General features: G+C 40.5%; 1 protein-coding gene across 1 annotated transcript in view; it reads right to left on the bottom strand.

Annotated features, from left to right (window-relative positions):
• ATXN1 (ataxin 1) overlaps positions 1-19,526 on the bottom strand; it is a 367,481-nt gene that overhangs the window by 224,379 nt on the left and 123,576 nt on the right. Inside the window, 1 exon segment of the mRNA XM_063097390.1 lies at positions 866-994. The gene's annotated coding sequence lies outside the window, so the exon portion shown is untranslated.

The following is a 19,526-nucleotide window of genomic DNA, read 5'->3' on the forward strand; positions in this document are numbered from 1 at the left end:
GCATGCTACTGTCTACAATAGGAAGGTTCTTCAAAACAGTATGATTTACAAATAAACGTTTCCCCACCAAAACACAAACAAAACACATGGAGACACTATTTCTCATAATCAATTGGCAAAGACTCTTTTGGTTAATTAAAATTCCCAGCATTTGAAAATTATGTGGAAGTAGGTAGGTACTCTCACACATTGCCTCTGGAAATATAAAGCGGTATTACTTTATTGCAACAAGTATCAAGCGTCTTAAAAATTGAAAACTCTTAAATTCAGCAGTTTAGTGCTAAAAAATTATCCTAAAGAAGCCATTAATATAGGCAGTAATATACAGCTATAAGAACATTTTCGGCAGCATAAAAGCAAAAAAAATTTTAGAAATGACTAAATGACCAACTAGAGGGGATCAACCAAATAAATTTTAGGATATCTGTTCAATGGTATACTATATAATCATTAAAAATTATGTCATACAAAATATCTACTGCTATGAAAGGATGTTCCTTCTTACATTAAGAGGAACAAAAAAGTTGACAACAATATATATTGTACTGTTCTCTACGACCATCTGATGGTCGTCTCTCAAGCTGAATTTATGAGTATTGCCTCCAGAATTATCCACTTATCAGTGCCTTGTTATCTGTCCTAATCAGTGATTTCAACATAAGTAGAAATTATTTTCTTCCCCACAAAGAAAGCAAGAGTTCTGTTTTCTTGAAGGAGACAGGAAGAATAAATAGAGAATATGTGAATATATAGATAAATGTTTATGTTGTGTGTGTGAATAAATACATATACAGTCCACCACTATCTTGGGGACTTTGCAAGTAAGTGATAATTGTTTTCGGTTAAAGATTTTGGAGATCTTTACCTGTACCATGTGCTTTCATCACAACGGAGAACCACAGGTGGTCAATTCCTTCCCAGCGGATCTTTCCACACAGATTTTGCTTGAGTAGAAAGGGCAGCAGTAGAGAATCTCAGTGTAAGTTGCCTAGACCTGAAATTATAAAAATGATATTTTCACTGAGTTAGGCAGCTTCTGTGGCCTTCATTCACATTAGATGAAGTCACAGGATGCACAATCTCTCTGTCTCTGTCTCTGTCTCTCTCTCTCTCTCTCACACACACACACACACACACGCACGCACGCACATATGGCTCTGAGATCAGAATATCAAAAACTCAGCAAGCAGAGACAGAGCAGGTCCCCATCTATGGATGAGCAGACTCTGGCCAGGGGTTGCTTCATATCCCATCTCCTGACCTTACAGGCATCACCATCAAAATGGTCCTGTTCCTTGCCTAATGATTCCAAGATTTCAGAGAAAGAAAAGTAGTTAGTTCTTCTCTAGAAAATGTCAGAACCACAGCTGAATTTGATGCTCTCTAAGATTCCTTCTAGCCACAAAGCTTTGCAAATTCAGTACATGTATTTACCATAATGATCTGACTTTCACTTTCGAAACTGTATGTGCCTCTCTGTTAATGACTAGGGTAAGGCATGATATCAGTGATATTGAAAGTTGTCACTAACATTGGTGGAATATTTACTATGTTCCTGGCACTGTGCTAAGTGCTCTGCGCACAGTACCCAACGCCTCAGCACCCTGTGAGTAGCTACTAACCCTGATTACTTCTGTATTATTGACAAGAAAACTGACAGGGTACACAGCTAGCAGATGTTAAAGCCAGTATTTAAGCCAATATGGTTCACAGAAGGCATGCTTATAATTCCAGTACTATACCGTCTCTCCAAAATTGATCTTTCTATCAACACTTCTGTACTTATTATTAAAAGAGTTAAATATCAAATCAACATCACCTCATCTCTTCCCAGAGTTGATATTTCACCTAACTCTTAATATTACTAATTCTTTTTGGATTTGACTGTCCTTTGATTTTAAATCCCTAACTCCGCTGAAATCAACATGTTCATGTTTCAATTGAGAGTAGTTATTTGAGTAAATTAAAAATGCCAGATCCCAAATCCAGATGCCAAAACACTATCTGTAGGTAAAAAACTAAAATCGAAGTCTTACCCGGGTGACTAAATTTCATTAGAAAGAAGGCAGATAATAAAATCAAAAGTCATGTGTGCATCCCTATGTAAAGATATGGAAGTAAAGAGAAATTTCTACGCCTAATATATCCATGATTTAAAAAATACTTATATATATTTACCTATTTACAAATTCTACATATTATAGGTCTTAGAATCAAAATAGACATGAAATCAACAAAATCACTGATGGGTCCCACAATAATTCCCTCTTGTGTATGTGTGCCTACAGGTATTTATTTGCACTGTTCTGGTTATGCCTCTGTGCCTTTGCACGTGCCACTCCCTTGGATTAACACGACTTTCCCCTCCTTGCCATCTGGACAACACCTACTCATTCCTCAACACCAACCTCAAGCCTCAATTATTTTGTAATGTCTTCCCCATCTCTCTCCTGATGTTTTCTGGAAACCCAAGCAGAGTGGATTCTGCCCTCTCCTAGGTTCCCTAGCTCAGCAATGGTGCAAACATCGTCCTGCCATCCTCCTCTCCCAAATTATGCCCCGTATTCAACCATGAAGTCATACCCCTCAACTCCCTCCACTTCTCCCCTGAACCATCACTGCTCATCTGGACGACTCCGCTGGCCTCCTAACTGGTCTCCCCGCTTCCTCCGCTGCACTCTACAGCTTATTCTCCTGCTGCCCATGCTCAGCTCCTGCTTAAAGCACTGCAGTGGCTTTCCACTGAACTTAGATTCTGAACACGGCCCCCAAGGCTGGGTATGCTCCAACCTGTACTTCAGCCTTGCTGGCTTACTTTCAATTCCTTAAAAATCACCTTGTCTTCCTAGGCCTTGGGGCCTTTGCACATGACTTCTCCTTGCTAAGACTTCTCCCCACATTGCACCATCACCCGCCCCCACCTTCATCAAATGACCTTGTCTTCTTTTCTCCCTTGGCTCTCAGCTCAGTCCTTTCCTCCTCAGGGAAGCTTTTCCTGACTCCTCGGCCAGGTCACTATCTCCTGAGACATGCTTTTGTAGAATCACTCCCCCTTGTTATACTAGTCACCTTTGTCATTTTACATTTTTACATTTTTTGGTTGACGTAATTAATGCTGGAAGGTCCAAAAAGGGAGAACTGGGTACGCTCTTGCCCACCTTTTTATCTTCAGGTTTCAATACAAGCTTTGAGCATTATAGGCACTCAGTAAAAACCTGCTGAATGAATAAATGAGTAAAAGGAGGAAAGGACATCCCTTATTCATGATCATTAGTGCTCGTTGAATTAATGTGTGGATGGCTTTTCTTTTCTCTCTTTTTAATTTTTTTTGGCAGCTGGCTAGTACAGGGATCAAATCCTGGACCTTAGTGTTATCAGCACCGTGCTCTAACCAACTGAGCTAACCAGCCAGCCTTGTAGATGGCTTTTTAACACAGTATGACACCTACATTCCTTTGAATAGTGTGCAAGGCTCTCATGATCTGAGCCCAACCAGATGGGTTTCTTCCCCAGCCTCGCCTACTGCTCAGCACCTCTGAATCCCTGTGGCTCCTGACTGGCCCCACCTCACCTGTGCTCATCCCACAGCCCTGTCTCCTCTGTTCCCTCTGCACACCTCCAAACTCACTCATTCTTCAAGTCTCAGAGTGAGGGCTGCTTTTCGGTGAAGGCCTCCCTGGTACCTTCTGGGAAGCTGAGGCCCTCCTTTCGCATTTTTCTACAAAACATTGTACCTATCCTCAATAAAGCAATGATCATATTTTCTTTTGCTTGTTTCTTAAGCAAGTCCACATTTCCCACTATATTATAAGTCCATTAAAGGTAAGGGAGAAAAATCCCCCATCATAGTATCCCCGGACTTTAGTGCAGCATCCCAGCATGTAAATTCTCAATAAATACATATTTGCTGAATGAACAAAAAAGAAATGTGTATATATGTATAGACACACACACATATACACACATGACCTCATATTATCTATCACACATACATACACACATGTATATTACATATGTACACGCTCCAGAGTTGGGCATTTGAAATATATTATTAATATAGTATATTATCATTAAATGTTGTGAGGCATAATTGTTTTAAACTCATCTGTAAAATGGGCATAATAACACCTACCTCACAGGATAGTTGTGAAAATTAAATAAGACACATAAGTAAAATGTTTAGCATAGACCTCAGCATACTAGAAGTATTCTGTAAGTATTAATTGTATAATCATTATCACTGTCATTATTATTGTTAGGGCTACCAAGCTGAATTTATAATTCATGCTTCAAAGTTAACAGTTTCATTTGCCAACACTTTTTTCTATTAAAACATTAATTAGCATTAGCATCTCTGTAAGGCTGTAAAGATGGCTAGAGAGGCACTCAGAAAACTAAGGATAAATAAGAGCCTTATGACAGCTGAAGGACAAATTATTGTTTTGGTGGAGGGAACAAAAGCATCAACAGAAAAGAAGAATTTCTGGACAAAAAGTATCTATAAAATCTAAATGACAGATACAATCAAGTATTGCCATTCAAATGCTATAAACATTTAGCTGAAATAATTATACTTACTTGTGAATTATCCCCTTTGCTAAAAAACGAAGATACATATTCATCCATTTCTTTTAATTACTGGACAGAATAAGGTGACTTTATAAACAAATATTAAGGACTTGTTTAATTAACATGCCATAAAATGTTTGAATTAACAGCAAACGTTTCATATGTGGTCTATTAGATGCTACTCTGATTCAGAATTGTTAAAATTTAATGAAATAAACAATGCAAAGAGGAAAAAAAGGCAAGACTATTTTGCAACAGTATTTGGAAAAAATAATGTAAGAATGAATTGTTTACAAATGCTACCAGTACCTAGTTGAGCAGAATGAACTGTAATAATTTATTCTACAAAGCAAACCTATAATTTTAGGTTTTGCATATCGGTCAAATTTAAATAATGTATACTTCGTGTTCTATATGCTATGCAGTATTGAAATATAAGGAACTATTATTATTACATTTTGAGATTTCTGTTCTCAATTCATCTTTATCTCTGTGGTAAATAATAAAACCCAAAGCAAGTCATATTTCTGATTGAGGCTCAACCCTTTTCTCAAAGATACTAGAGTTATATGGGAAAATATAATTAAAAAGTTAAATTCATACATAATGTATTATTGTTTTACCATAAGAATATTCAACTACTTTTAAACTGAATTATAATTCTATACACTGGCCACAACTGTTGACCAGTTTAACACAATAAAAATATATTGATCTTTGCAACATAATCAAAGTGAGATGAAAAGGTAGAATCTACAAAGTTAGCCAAAAGTCTTAATTAGACAATTTTTATTTGAATTTACTGTTAATTTCATCATATGATGCTTGTGTTTGTGGCATAAAATCTGGTAAAATTGTATTAATATAAAGCATCTTTATTTATACTCGTAACTCAATTGAAAACATCCTTCTTACTCATTCAAGTGTTACTCTTCCTTTAAGATTCAGCTCAGATATCACTTCCTTTGTGACACATTCCCACATATATTGTATTTTTCCTACTGTGTAATGATCTGTCTCCCTGTCCAGAATGTGAGCTCCTTAGGGGGCCTGACCAGGCTGCTGCGTTTTTCATAACAACCTGCACAGTTCTTTGTACATAATACATTCTCAGTAAACACTGCTTCAATGTGTCAGTGAATACACTCACTCTGTTACTCTTGACCATGATGAAAAGGCCACTAATTGTGATTTAAAGTTAAAGGTTAAAGTAAAAAAAAAAAAAAAATCCATTTTTTAGTGAAATGAAACTCTTAGCATTTTCACTTCCAGATGCATCAGCATTACATAAAAGATGTTGAAACTATTTTAAAAAACAGACATGCAGCACATTTTCCTGTCTGAGAATGAGTGTGAAAATACCATGTTTCACAGGGGCCTCTGGGTGTTCTCAAGACAAACGTTCAGTTTGGTATTGATTCCACGCACTCACTTAATGGAAAATCTAGGGTAAGACTGAACCTCCATGACACCAGCATGTCTCATATTATTCTATTCAGCTGCTTAAGAATAAGCGGACCATTCCCTGGAGAGGTTTGCCCTCACCTCCCAACACTGGCCAGCATGCTAGTGATGATGAATCATAGCAGCAGAGAACTTCAGTACTCAAAGCAGCAGAACACCAGTCCTGGCTCACATTTTATTCCCACGTGGACCAATTTCTCATATATCCCCCTTTAATTTCTCAAGACAGAACCTCTGAGCCTGTGACAATGCGCCTGGCAACATAACATATTACACTGTACACATGCCAACTCCTACCCTACTCAAAAGGCCACATGTTGCTCAGAAAGGAACAGCAAGCAGCAAAAGAACAAGCTTTTCATAATAATACAATGGTCCACATGCAGAAATACTAGTCACTGTTGAGACAACACATATGGATTTTCCAAGAGGTCACCAAGCCCTATTTGATGGTTTTTCTTTCCTCTATGCCCCAAGATTTTCTAGGCTTTCAGGAGAAAGAGCACTATAGGAAATTCCCAAGTCTCCTATTTGATCCCCTCGGCCATCATTGTCAGCCTCACCCTATAACATCCGCCACCCAAATGACCCCAGGGAATTCACTGTCAGAATCACACTTTCTAATCACAACTGTGTGATCTCAAGTCACTGGGGATTATGACACGAAATAGGTAAAGAATGTGAGCAACCAGCAAAAATTCTGGTTTATGCTATCACTTTTAAAATATTTGTATTATGCAAAATCTAAACCTACAAGAATGCATGCAACATGTATCTAATCTGTGAAGCATAACAATCAAGTGAGTCCCCATAAACCTATCACCCCATTCGAGAACTAGTATGTATGTATCTACTTATTTGCCCTTCCCTAAACCATCCCCCTTCCTCTTCTCCAGAGGGAACCACTATCCTGAATTTTGTATTTATCACTCTCTAAAATATATTATTTAATTTTGCTTGATTTTGAACTTTACAAATAATTCTATCATACTGTATATGGTCTTCTGTGACTAGTTTTTTTCACACAATATCGTTTCTAAGATTTAACCATGTTATTGCAGGTGGCTATAGTTCATTCATTTTCACTGCTGTATAGTATTCCATTGTGTGGAGATATATATATATATATGCATGTATATATTATCCCTTTGATGGACTTAAAAAATTTTTAGTTTACAGTTTTTTTCTATCAGAAACAATGCTGTGTCCACTAGAAACAATACACATTAGCACAAGTTTCCCTGGAAGACTGCCTAAGAATAGATACATGAATATTTACTGTTACACAGTAGTGCCAAACTGTTTCAAAATGACTATATCAATCTCCACCCCTACCAGCAGTGCACCCCATCATTTTTTTAAACTGATAAATCATTTAAGAATCAAGATCTATTTGAGCTAAAGCTGATGTTTGGTTTTATAAGTTCAAGTTATGAACATCTGTAAAAGAAACATTCCACACTTCTCTCCCACATTTGGTGAGCTTATAGTTTGTTCATCACTAAACAAAACAAATGAGTTACTTCCTAAGACATGTTTATTTTACCACCTTCAAATGTGGCATCAACTAATGACTTCGATGGGCTACGGGTAAATAATATGAAGGTTCCACATGGCTTTACTTCCCAATCATGCAATTCTCAAGCAAGATACCTACCAAAGCTGTCAAAGAATGAGGTCCCAGCAGCCCAAACTGTCCACTTGGAACAGGAAATCATGCATAAATTTAAAGTACTCCAAACCAGGGAAAGTTGAGACTTTTTTATTTCTTTCAACATTAGAGAGAAGCAGAGGAACAGAGAGCTGGAAGGGATGAGGGAAAGCCTCAGTTTTCATTTTAGAACAGCAAAATTAAAAACCTTTGTAATTAGATTTTGCCAGGCTTAGGCTTACAGGAAAAGGATTCTTCTCTCTCCAAAATACCAATCAGAGTTTGAGGCTCTTAAACCTTTGGGTCCTGGCTCAAAGTGTGAGCTCCAAATCGACCCAGCCCCATTGTCGTCCCTCCCCACCCCGCAACCCCCGGTACACCAGTACACCTGGCTGGGTCTGAGTGTAGAGTTAGCAAATAAAGGGCATGAGGAGAGGCAAAGAATAAAAGACAGAACATCGCATCGTTAGGACGTGAAGAAGTGGCAGGACAACACCTCAGATGACACTAATGTTAATCTGCAGAGGAACAACGCCACCTTCCCTGACAGCATGAACACACACCAGAGCAACTGCCTGTGAAACATAGTCGGTGTTGACAAATCTTATTTTCAGTCATTTTTTACTTTCTTCCCCACAGCCATTTATTAGTGGTAGTTACCTCTATCTGAATGTTAAATGATCTTGACCACGATTTTGCATTCTTTCTGCATTCTGGTCTTTCTTACTGGTTACCCCAACAAGCAGGAAAACGGCTAAGAGCAGGCAGTGAGGGGAGAAGAGGCTTCCACCTGTACAATGGATGTCTCTGGAAAACTGAACGCTGATAGAAAGTAAAAAAAAAAGCAAGTATATGCTGCTATTAGTGCCTAGTAAGTCACCTCTTTGTGATCTTTTGGTGACTATCAGTGAATCTTATGTTTCTGATTACATTCTCATGTCAGGCCTTATTTCAATCACACTGGCAGTGCTTTCTCTTTTTAGGCTAGTAAACTGGAACCCAGCCAGGCGGTGTTAAGAGAATGAGCCTTTCCTTCTTGGGACAAGAAAGCTTTCAGATCCCCGTTTATTTTCTATTAAACAAAGCAACCCTATTTTGATATCCAAATGTGTCTGTAACCTCAGGTGAAACTCCAGATTACAAGACAGGCTTCAAGACTGACAAAAAATATTTAAATCATCACAATTTTAAAGGATCCCTTTGTAACGCTGATATGTAAAGTCCTATTAAAACACAGTCATTCTCCACAACTACAAAAATCTTTTATTTAAAAATGACTGTGTCCCAATATTGTGTTAAAAGTGTGTCTGACTTTTTATTCAGAGACTAGATGATGTTTTCAGGAGAGTTATTCTACTTCGTTGTAAGTGCTTAATGAGGGACTAATTAGTCCTCCTCTCTACCTCCACCCCCGTTAAACTCCTATGGGTAATGAGGTCAGAAACCCAAAGCACCTCATGGAAGTAGCATCAAATATACAGCAGCATTCATCAAAGGGGAGTCCTTTCCAAAGGCAAGACAGGTACAGAACAAATCATCAAGTGCTATGCCTTCTACCAACAGGCACAGAGCACTGAGAAGCTAACCATTTATTATAAGATCTTGCAAAGGTGCTGTTCAAACAAGCAGGACCACCCACCCACAGTCATCTCAGCCACTCCCTTCCTTTACTCACTGCCATGGGGAACGCCTTCCTTTGCCCTGATTGGTTGTCCCGCAGGCTACCACACTCACCTGCAGTGGGGGACACTCGGCTGCTCCCAGGTGCATCCCACCTCCTGCCCCATCTGCAGCTGCGCTCTCAGAGAGGGGAGTCACTGCTCTGGGACACCAGCCTGCGGCAGCCTGCAAGTGGCTTGGGCTCCCACTCCTTTCTACTGGGGGCATGGTGAGCAAATTAGAGGTTACAAACACCTCCGGTGGAAGGAGGAAAATTCCTTTGGGCTTTGTAAGGGAACTTCGTCAGCAGAGAGTGTCTCCAAGGTATAAGATGTCCGTACATGCTCACGCTCACCCTTTCCCCTCAGCCCTGTGGGCATGTGTGGACCGCACCTATTTCTGGTCACGATTACTGCAGCAATGCCCATCCAGGAAAATGTTGCCTCACATGTATAAAGAGTGCCTCACATGTTTGAGAATACTGCTGGTCCCCAACAAGCAGCATAAAGCTATTTTCAACGTCAGGGGAAACGTATTCCTAAATGCAGTACTGCCAAATCTATGGTGGGAGAGAAGGATGGGAGCAAAATTCTGGGCTCCCAGCATGGGGAAAAGTTCACTAGGAGACCAGGAGAGTACACATCTCTGGCCAGGGACAGCAAAGAGAAGCGGCTGAGTTCTAAACTGTTCTGGAGCAGAAGGGAGCGGACTAGGACTAAATAAAGGAAGCCAAGTTTACCATGAAGAATGATGCTTTAATGCATACATTATATAGCTCATCACACCTGGCAGGAGCTGGTTGCCAGAGTAGCATGGTTTTAAGATCACAGCCCTCCAATTCACTGATACCCGAAACTGCATAATTAGAGTCCTGCTTTTTGTTTGAAGATTCTCTCTGTCCAAATTTCAGGATAAATGCTATCTCAGAAGTGGGATATCCTGTTATCCAGAGAGAGAGAGAGAGAGAGAGAGAGAGAGAGAGAGACACACACACACATTTTAACCAAAGCTGAGTACTAATCTTAGCTTTACCAGCTTCCAGCTCCATAATACTGGGAAATTATTTACTGACTTGATCCTCAAGTTCATCAGCTGTAAAATGACAGAGGACACTGACACCTGTCTCAGAAGGTTGGTACAAAGCTGAAGTTCATTTACGTATTTAAAAGTACGTGTCCTAGCCCACACCCATAGCAGCCACTCAGACACTAGTTTTCATCTCCCTTTCTACAGGGCAGGTCGTAACAGGAGAATGGTAAGGACAGCCCGAGGGCACTGGCTTCCTGACGTGGAAAGGATGAGAAGGCCAGCAAAAATGGAGGTGGGAGTGGTGAGAGAAAAGGGCACCCAGGCCCAGTGGCAGAATCTGTTTCATAAATGTGGTGAAGTCAGCTCCACTCCAGCGCACATGGAGGCTGCGGGCTGACATTGGTTTGCAGTGCTGATGGGCAAGACTGTGAAATGTGGAAACTGGCCTCCACCAAAAAGCCATGCCTCCCCCGTCTTAGGGCTATCCCCTGCTTGGTGTCCAGCTGGGGAGACAAAGTATTTGGGTGCATGCAAACAGCTGCACCACAGGGCACCTGCAAGGGAGTGGGAGCAGGAGAAGCTATGGCCTGTGACAGGCGGGTGAGCCAGCAGATGGGACTAACGCAGCTTCCAACTTGCTGGTGCCCAATCAGACCCCACTGATTCAAAGATCTTCTTGCTGATTTACCACAGACTGGCCCCACACCCAATGGTGTAGCCAAAGAGCTCTTCTTTTCCTGCACATCAGTATCTCCACACTTAGGGATCATCCTTTATCTCACTCTGAAGAGCCAGCCATCATCACCTTGCAAAACAAGAACCATGCAATTTTACCACTCACTCAGGGGAATGAGCTGCACAGAAGACTAAATATTGTAGGAGGAGAAGGGCCTGAAAGCAGGCTGATGCAGAAATATATTTTTATACCAAGAAGATTTTTGAAATCCAAAAGATTCCTACCCAGAAGATAAATCTTCCAAAAATGTCCTTCTGTCATTGCTGCCCATTAAAAACAATATTAACCTGAAAGGATAGGAAGGAGAGGGGAATTTTTAAAAAATAAACAGTAACAGCCATAGCAACTAAAGGTGACATTATTTAGAAACATTAGTATGTCAAGACACCAGCCCTTCTGTTCCTCTAAAAGATCTACTCAGAGCACCAGCAATGTGCAGAACACATTTTGGGGCTCACTAATCTGACAGTGTTCATGCTATAGTGTTACTGGAGTGTGACTTAAACAGACTTGCTTTTTATAAATTCCAAAATGCAAAACTGGGAAACAATAACATATGTCATACATGGGAATCTTGCATATGGTTTATTGTGCCTTTTTTCTTAGGCAGCTGCAGTGTATTATTGGGCATTATTTTCTATTTAATAACCAAAATTTATAATCTTGGAACTATTCATTCTGTATATTATCTGTAGTAAATTAAAAAATTCCAGTTAAGCTTTCCCTGGCCCCTGGGTATACTTCTGGATCATTCTCTCCTTCCTTCCTGTGATGAGCCACGTGCACAAGAAATGCAGCACAATTTTAATACTATCTTAGCAAAACCACAAATAAAATAAAAGCATCATGCAATGCTTTCCAAAGCCAAAGGAAATGATTTTAGAGTATACACATCACTCATTCCATTCCATTAATACAGAGAATTAAAAGTTGACAATATAATAATATTAAGCAGCAGGCACAACTTTTTGAAAATTTCTCCCTGGTATTAGCTATGCAAAAACACTGACTGAATGTTCAATGCTAATCAAATTCATCTCTTCTTAAGAGCAGTGTATAATAAATGGGGAGCCTAAAAGGAATGCTCTGAACAGAATGCTTTGCTATTGTCTGATTATTCTAAATTTAAAACTCCAACAAAGGCAATGATTATTCTTCTGGAGGTTCAAGACTCACGAGGATTTGGTAATGAAATTCCTTCAGGAGAGCAAATACAAAAATTGTGATCTACAAGCTGCCAGTGTTTTATGTCTGTATAGTGTTTTTAAATCAAAGTCACCATTCATTCAACAACAAATGTTTGTTTGGAATAAATGAATGAAATAAAAAACCTCAGAATACTTTACTAGTTTAATCACCTGTAAGTTATGAACCAGGCAGCAACTTCAATCATCCCCATAGGCACAGGCTGAGGCGAGTTGAACGTCGGCTCTCACCAAGCAGGTCAGAGCCATACCCGGATACTGAAGTCATGTCCTTTGATTCTTAGAAAATGACCCCGTGGCCTGTTGTGGTTGCCTTACTGCATACTCTGAGCACGATTTGGAACGCACGTTATCTAGGCCAGGTGATGTCAGATTAAGGAAGCACACATAAAGCCAGGCCTGTTTCTGAGCCTGGGACTACCTAGTCCAAAAAAGAAAAAAAGAAAAACCCCTGATGAAATGCTAAAACTGAAAATGAACTCCTTGATATTTAAGTCTGTTAACATCTTCATTCTACTGAGGCATGGAGCAAATTACTAGTGCTAGAATTGATATTATACCGAAAGCAAGAAAAAATGTGCCCGCAGGACACTAGACAGGAGGTGGGCATGGGGTTTCCAGGGGCTTCGAGTGTATTCATCCAACAACACTGCTAAGACCCATATTTTCCATTTTGACCTTCTAATAGGATGCCATCTGAGAGCTACCCAGACACTTAAAATGTATGTGTCTCAATTACTCAGAAGAGAAATACAAGTAGAAGATTTTCTGTAAGTGGAACCTATTTTGCACGTAGAAAATTCTCATGCATTTCATGGTGAGAGTTCTCAAATCGTAAATCTCAAAGTTTTCAAAATCATGCCAAGGGACTTACGGGAATTAAAACCACCCCCATACTAAGGTGTCGTTTGTGTAATAAGCAAAGCAAAACATCTGCCCCCTACACCCCCCCCAACATCTATTTTTCTGGTCTCAGAGGAAAGTCACATACACAGAGCTGTCCTTGGCCAACAGTAAAGTAGGTGAAGTTTATCTATAGGATCCTTCCCCTTTTGTTGCCTAAGGTGACTCCCCTCTAGGCCCCAGGGGTTTCTGCTCTGTAATTCTCTCCCACCCCTACCCCCTCAACTTTAACACAAGTGAAACATCACATTGTTTCAATTTGAATATACTCCGGCTCACTGTTTTGCCCCCTAAAAAATATCTGTACTTTAAAGCTTTTAATGTTTAAATTGAAGCATCAAAACCTTTCCTTTCCTTTAAATTCCAGCATAAGCCAGCAGCCAACATTGTGAATGGGCAACTCCCCCTACTTTTATTAAAAGCTTATTTTGCTACATGTCAGGGCCTGCCATAAAGTTACCATTCTCCTTTTCCCTGGCTCTTTTCCTGCCTGAGAGCATCTAAGCCCTTTCCACTGCTCGCCTCTCTGCTCTCCTCCCCACCCCCCTGCCCCAGGACACCCAGATACTGGGGAGGCAGCACCATTCCTCACTGGGCCACCTCCCCTTCCCAGTGCCACACTCCATCCTGTAACAAAATTATCATGCAGGAACCTCCAACAGTCCCACTTGAGTTTGCACAGCCTTAAGCCCCTGGCAGCTAGAACCTCATTTAAAACAAATTTCCATCAGGAAAGGCAAGTTTTAAGATAAGCAGGTGACCAAGCAGGGTGAGAGGTCAAGCAGCATCCCACCCCACCCCCCACCATAAATGGAGTGAACTCGCTGAACACTAGTCTTGGCTCAGGCTTTGTTTGGAAGTCTCAGTCCAGCTTTTAAAATCAAATATGAAAAGAGTGGCAGAAGTTCAGAGAGGCGAGAGGGAGGTTTAGAGGGCAGGTGACCAGAAGAACAGAATGGGAGGCTTCAGCAGATGGGGGTGAGGCAGGGCAGGTGGTGGGCAGACAGGCTGGGGTGGGTGGGGGTGAGGACAGGAGGGAGAGCACCTTCCAAGCAGCATGTCGGGGAGTCTCTCTCAGTCGCAACAGGCGGTGGCATGAGAGACAGGGGCTCAAGTCCTGTCAGTTCCTGCATCTCTGCTGGGATTAACCAGGTCAACACCAGGAGACACAGTCTCCCCTGGAGGAAGCAGGACCAGGTGGGAAGGACCACGGGAGCAGATTCGTGGAGAACCAGGGGGCTCCTTGTCTGCTCCTCTTAGGGGATGAGACATTGTAAAGGGGGAATTGGTCAAAGTCCTTTAGCCAGATCTGAACATGGGGAGAAAACAAAGAGAACAGAAGAAAGTCCTTCTCAAGAACCCCTGAATACAAAGAGACAAAGAAGAGAGGAATGAAGAAAGTGCTTGACATCTGGGTTTTGGAAAAGGGGGAAACGGGGAAGCCAGAATGTGAGTGGTAGGCCCCGGGACGTTTGCATGTCATCTATGTGATACACAATATATTATATATCGTATCAGGAGAAAGTGTTAGAAAACCACACTGACTATAGACATTAGAAAACAAATCAAGGAGTGAGAAATGATAAAAATGGCTTTAATCACAAAAAGGTAATACAAATTATAGTCATTTATATGAACTGCTTCCACTGATGCCCAATTACCATGCAGCACAGTATCAATTAAGTGTCTCGTGAACCATGTGTCCAATTAACTCTCTGTGTAAGCTAAATTTTATGACAACACTAACTTCTGTTTTATATGTTCAAGCTTTTTATTTTGTGATGCATTAAACTGCAGAACTTGGGGGGTAGGATGGACCTTAGGGAGATCCCTTACTCTAAGCCTTTCATTTCATGGGTATAGAAACTGAGCCTTAGAGTGGGTAAGACTTACCCAAGGCCACAAGAGAATTCATTTATAGCAGAGCTGGGCACAGGACAGGGCTGCCCATGATCCCTACACTGCTCCAGGGCTATTCTTGAGATACGGTGCACTTAGACAATGCTGCAGGGGCACAATCCCTTCTCCCTCATTTTGCAAGACGATTTGCTCACAATTCAGAATTGTTCAAAGAGAACAGCAAACAGGTTTTATGCTTGTGGGGAGGGGTAAACTCAGGGATTGAGATGCTGGAGCTCTTGGTTAAGCAGCTATTAGATGACATGATATTTAGAAGAACCACAGACTCTCTTAGTAAGAAAACTGGTAGGAGAATCCAGTCAGAGACCCCAGGATGAGCCTCAAAGCTTACTAGCTATGTAGCCTAGGAGAAGCTATAGAAGCTTTCCAAGACTGCATGCCCTCAACCATAAAATGGTCATGATAATGATTCTCATGCAAAGAGTTGTGAATTTAGATGAAGCTATACATTAAGAAGACCTAGCACAGCACATAGGCTCAATCAATATTTTAATCCAATCAATATTTCTTTACTATAGTCTCCTTACATACTGGTGCTAAGAAAGCCTCACCTTTGAATACATGGGATGGGTACGTGGATGGTAAAAAAGTGTTTCCAAGAGAAGGTATAAGTTATTTCATGGATAACTTTGGAAAGCATGTCCTAATATGTCAGTGTGATATTCATGTGTAATTTCAAAACAGAATGTCAGTGTCTGGGGTGGGTGGGAAATCTAAATGAGAGTTGTAAGAGCAGAGGCTGTTTCCATCTGACATGTCAAAATACAGGAAAATGTACCCATCTGCCTCAAGCAGCCGTGGGATATCATTCAGAACACCCTCTCACTTTACATCAAAATATGTTGGTAAAAAACAAAGATACCTTGGGTCAAGGGGATCCTCAAATCCCCAAATCCTCTTTGCTCATCCAAAACCTCTAAAAAATTGATCACAGATCCTCATATGGCCAATAATAAGACTGCAGCTTAGAACATGTCTTTTTGAACATCCATGAACTGGTCTGAAATGCCCAAGGTCTCAGAGGAGAAGAAAGCCGCCCAGTCTGTAAATAAAGGTCCCTCAACCTGTCGTGGGCCAACAGGATTCTACAATTTTCTTATCCTGTCCCCTTGCCATGTGTAATTTTGTCAGTAAATGAGATTAAAATCTCATGGGAGAAAAAAGTCAGGAGTTTCTATATTATGCTATAAACAGACCTCCAGCTGAAACTACTATGTGCAGAACAACATTTGAGGAGGAGCGACTGACTTTACCTGCAAGCCTCAGCTTTAGTCCAGGTCTCTTCCATACAGTCCCAGCAATATTGCCTCTGTTCTAGAACTGTCTGTGGCCTGGATGTTCCACCAAGCAAGCAAACCAGCTCTACCTCTGTCTGCCTGTCCAGCTCTCTCTCTATCACACACACAAGCACACACACACACACACACACACACACACACACACACACACACACACTCACACTCCAAGTTCTCTCTTTTTCTAGTCACCTTTGTTGACAATAATTGCAGCTGGACTGGTGAGAGGGGAGAAAATATAAGTCAATAAATAAAGTTCTTCTGGGTTCATTAGGCCTATAACCCACCCTCTACCCATGTGCACTGACTTCTGTTTCGTTGTTTCTGACTCTATTGTGTTCGGATGTGGAGAGAACTATTTTTTCACTCTCATTCAAAGACATGTGACCCTATTGTTCTTTGTTTCCTTAAAATATGTTAGCATTCTTGCTCTCCCTAGTAGGAGAGGGCCCGCAAGGATCGCTGAAGCTTCTGGGGTGAAACAATCCTCTGCTGAATTACCAGAACCCAGCTGCCAAACGCCACCAGGAAAAGTGCAAAGGGAGAACCAGGCATCGCTCTGAATCATAAACATTACTGCAGGCGAAGTGACTGGCTGCCGCCCGGGCGTTCTTTTGTACCTAATTGAACCAAGCAGCACAACACTCCTGGGGACCATTACACAGATACAGGTGTAGCCTATAATATATAGTAGTTGTGTCAGACAATCTACGTGTAAGCCTAACTTTTATGGGTTACTCTGTGTGCTAAGTGCCCTGGGGGAGTTCATTATTTAAGAGAACTCCATACACGTTCTGTAAAATTCACAGTCCTCTCCATTTGTGACTTATAAATTTACTCTGTCATTAGAACATACCCTCAATCCGAACATTAGTAGCAAAAGAATATAAAGATAGCGGAACGTCTATACCAGTGCTAGAAAATAAAGGAGGGCACCAGGCATTTATTAAGGCATTTTGCTAGAGAGATCGTAGAAAGCATCCCATAAAACGCTGAGCCAGAAACGTGACTGGTGATCGTCTTTCTCGAAAAAGTGATGCGGCGTTGTGAGAAGAAACAAGAAGGGATCCTGACAGAGCACTAGTAAGTCACAGTCCTAAACTGGAGGGGTGAAGGCAGGGGGTGAGGGCAGGCTAGGAAACAAGACGGTTCTGGGTTCCACAATATCAGTGTTCAGGAGGCACTAAGTAGAAGAACCAAGCATAAGTACCACCATGCTCATAACTATCTAGTAGGATGTGGGATGTCTGTCTACACAGCAGGGCTCTGACCCCATGAGAATTCATTCACAGCTACACAGGGGGGCAGGGCTTGGAATGAAGCCAGGGTTGGGGAGAAATTCAGAATTAGAACCCTGTCCCTTGTACAAGGGCTTCACCTGTCACCAAGCAGAGACCACCCAGGCTCCAGCACCTCCCAGATTGCACAGCACCTGGGAGCTTAACACATTCTGAAGAACCAAGCCTCCAGCTTCAGACTGAGAGAAGCAGTCTAGTCTTTTCCTGAAAGTGCAAGGATGACATTATACATTAAGAACACCTAGCACAGTGCACAGGCTCAATCAATATTCAATATCCATCAATATTTCTTCACTGTGGTCTCCTTACATACTGGTGCTAAGAAACCTTTGAACACATGGGATGGGTACCTGGATGGTAAAAAGTGTTTCCAAGACCAGGTATAAGTTACTTCATGGATAACTTTGGAAAGCATGTCCCAATGTGTCAGTGTGATATTCATGTGTAATTTCAAAATAGAACAATTTCTAGACCAGGCCAGTCCTCTCACTGTTCAATGATGAGTAAACCAAAAACAGCCAACATCGGTCCTGTAAGGACTCAGTGACAAAACAGCATAAAGCTCCCAAGAAATACAGGAAGGAGATAATTTTGAGAAAGATTTACTACTGGAAACAGAAACAAATTTCAGACAAGATATAATTTATTTTTGCTTTCCAAAAAAAGGAAAGAAAACCCAGACTCAGACATGAATGACAAGTGAATGAAAACAAAAAGCAATGAACTAAATTACAGAAGAAACATTAGAAATTTTTTTCAATGGCCAATTTCAAAACTATAATTTAAAACAACATCAGGACCAACGAAAAGGAAAGGCAACACTTAAGTCAGAGATGTGAAGTCAAATCAGCAATGGGAACAACCACCTTGAAAAATTGTACCAAAATGCAGAGAAAAAAGATGAAAAGGATAAAAAACATACAACAGATTATAATGAGTAGAAAGCCAATATACAGATATTTGTGGTTCCTGAAGTAATCAGAACAAATACCATGGAAGTAATTATTAAAGATTTAATGTCAAAAAACTTTTCTGAAGTGAAGAAATACCTGGTTCCCAGAGCAAAAAAAAAAAACCTCACTCCAGACATGGAAAAAATGAATGAAAACTGACATACACATACACATACATATATAAATTAATAAATTAATGAAAGCTGACATGTATTTTACCTTCTGGTAAAACTTTAAAATTTTGAGGACAGGTCAAAGAAAGAAAATCATAAGCATCCAGTGAGAAAGGAAAAAAGTACAGGAAGCCAGGTCACTAAGACTAAAGAAAAATCAGATAACAAAAAATGTGATAACAGAAGAAATAAAATAACTGTACAGCTCTGAAGACAAAGGGTTTTGATACGAGAATTCTAAACTAACCATGTTTTCTATTGAGGTATGTGACCTAAAAAATAAAAAAGGCATTCTTGGATCTAAAGGAACAAGAAGAAAATAATGTACTTTCATAAAAAATATTATTTGAAGAAGTTCTCTAATCAATCAAAAATTTAATATAAAAAAATAAAGGGCAGGCCGGCCCATGACTCTCTTGGAAGAGTGTGGTGCTGATAACATCAAGGCCAAGGTGTTCGAATCCCTATATAGGGATGGCCGGTTCGCTCACTTGGCAGAGCGTGGTGCTGAAAACACCAAGTCCAGGGTTAAGATCCCCTTACTGGTCATCTTTAAAAAAAACAAAATGAATGAATGAATGAATGAATGAATGAATAAATAAATAAATAAATAATAAAGGGATAGCTGTGCTTTAAAATAGTTTACAGTATGCAAACTATATAAAACAAAG

Source organism: Cynocephalus volans, chromosome 5 (assembly GCF_027409185.1).
Source record: "Cynocephalus volans isolate mCynVol1 chromosome 5, mCynVol1.pri, whole genome shotgun sequence".
Classification (NCBI taxonomy): Eukaryota; Metazoa; Chordata; class Mammalia; order Dermoptera; family Cynocephalidae; genus Cynocephalus; species Cynocephalus volans.